The following is a 2690-nucleotide window of genomic DNA, read 5'->3' on the forward strand; positions in this document are numbered from 1 at the left end:
ACACTTCTGAATTTCCACTTGCGTGGAAATTCAGAAGTGTGAATGGAAGTGCGGAATCCCATAGAAGTCTATGGGCTTTAATTTGAGGCGGAATTCCGCTTCCGAAATTCTGCTGTGTGAATAGACCGTAACAGATACTGGCTGCCATTACAGTGCACATAGTGATGCCATATCAATATATATATTGCTACATAGAATTGCAACGTTCCTGTTCTTCTTCTGCTGCTCTCCTTGTGTCAGTTTTTGCTGAATTGTTGAATTTCTATTCACAAACCAGAAAGCTCATGGGGAGATGATAGACTTCCTAACTCTAGTACAGAGAGATGCATGAGGATGCACTTCCTTTTTGAAGTATTTTTTCATCCATGTTTTTGTTTCATGCAGCTTTTTTATCCTCTGTACAGCATTTTATGCAAAATCGGTTTTGCTTTACTTTTCAAGTGTTTTGATGCATTTTTCTGCAAGATAAATGCACCATAATGCATGAAAATCTGACTTGTTTTGCACATAAAATGGCCCAAAACACATACCATGAACTTATTTTACAACTGGTATAATTACATCTGTAACATAAACTGCATCTGAATTGTAAATTGTCGTGTTTTTTTTTTTTTTTTGCGCCTATGTGTGAACTTCACTTAAGTGATAAGATTCATGATAAGCTCTCCAGAGATGATGCTGCATCTGTTATCTGCAGGGGGACAAGTAAATATAAGTAAAGATAACAGTTGGGCTTATTAAATACAAAGTGTGAACTGGAGCTGAAGTGTGATCTCTGCAGTCCCAGCCTGATGACACATTGGTGCAGACAATCTCTCTACATTTCCTGGTATTAATTAGCAAGTGGCACTGCCCAGATTAAGCTCATTATAGAGCGAGCAGCTGCCAGCGCTGCCCACATGCCTATAATACCAGGCGCTCCCAAATATATGTGTGTGTCTGATTCTTGTCTGCAAAATATGTTGACATATATAAGATTAATAATTTATATCTTTAGTCATCTACTGTATATCCTGCTATAAATAGCTAATGTGCCAAATATACAACTCTATAAACCTTTGTACGCAGCTCTTTATGCTAGTAGTGGTCTATAGTGAGATACCAAAAGAAAAGATTCCCACACAGTAGGTCCTACGCCACAAGACATAGAATAATTCATAAAGAAAAAGGCGTCAAACAGGACATAGATATCACAAAGTATACTTTATTAACATGAATCCAAAATGACAAGATATTTAAAATAATTTAAAAGAATACATATATAGTAGTAAACATGAATCCAAAAAGTGCTGAGAGAGAAACGGGGGCTATGCTTGTCTGCCAGGGGAAGGGTTAAATGAATAGTGCACAATAAGTATTGACTACCGTGGATTAATGAGGGAGGCTACGGCTCATAGGTTGTGGATTAAATATTAGAGTCGGATCCAGCAAATATGCTCGGATCGCAAGTAAGTACAGAAAATCAAAGAGCAGATAAGGGAGCCTCAGGGGATCAATAACGCATTATAGGTAGGACAAAACCTGAACTAGACAGAAATAACGAAATACTTTACCAAGTGGAGCAAGGAGTACAGCGCTACAGCCACCCGCCACCCAACGTTTCACCAATGAAGGCTTCTTCCGCCCCGGGAAGGAGTGGGAATGGGGAGGGAGGGCAGAGGGTGAAGCTTGGCACGGGGCAGGGTGACACCAGGACGGGGGCCATGAGGAGGCACTGAGGCTTGCCTGACGGGACTGGGAGGGGGGGAGAGGCATTTCTTGTGGCAAGCAGAGTCCCAGTTCTTGATCTCCCCGGTGGTCCAGTCAAGGGTGGGAGAATGAAGCTGGAGCCATGGCAGACCGAGGAGGACCTCAGAGGTGCAGTTGGGGAGGACGAAAAATTCGATCCTTTCGTGGTGGGGTCCAATGCACATTAAGAGGGGTTTTGTGCGGTAACGCACGGTGCAATCCAATCTAACTCCGTTGACCGCGGAAATGTAGAGCGGCTTGACGAGACGAGTCACCGGGATGCAGAACTTATTCACCAAAGACTCCAAAATGAAATTCCCAGAGGCACCAGAGTCCAAGCAGGCCACGGCTGAGAGGGAGGAATTGGCTGAAGGAGAAATCCGCACGGGCACCGTGAGACGTGGAGAAGCAGACTTAGAACCAAGAGACGCCACACCCACGTGAGCTGGGTGCGTGCGTGCGTTTCCCAGACGTGGAGGACGAATAGGGCAATCCACCAAGAAATGCTCGGTACTGGCACAGTACAGACAAAGATTTTCTTCCCTACGGCGATTCCTCTCTTCCTGGGTCAGGCAAGACCGATCCACTTGCATGGCCTCCTCGGCGGGAGGCCCAGGCGTAGATTGCAAAGGATGCTGTGGGAGAGGTGCCCAGAGATCTAAGTCTTTTTCCTGGCGGAGCTCCTGATGTCTCTCAGAAAAACGCATGTCAATGCGGGTGGCCAAATGGATAAGTTCTTGCAGGATGGCAGGAATCTCTCGTGCGGCCAGCACATCCTTGATGCTACTGGATAGGCCTTTTTTAAAGGTCGCGCAGAGAGCCTCGTTATTCCATGATAATTCGGAAGCAAGAGTACGAAATTGGATGGCGTACTCGCCCACTGAAGAATTACCCTGGACCAGGTTCAGCAGGGCAGTCTCGGCAGAAGAAGCTCGGGCTGGTTCCTCGAAGACACTACGGAC

Source organism: Hyla sarda, chromosome 6 (genome assembly GCF_029499605.1).
Source record: "Hyla sarda isolate aHylSar1 chromosome 6, aHylSar1.hap1, whole genome shotgun sequence".
In the NCBI taxonomy this organism is placed as follows: Eukaryota; Metazoa; Chordata; class Amphibia; order Anura; family Hylidae; genus Hyla; species Hyla sarda.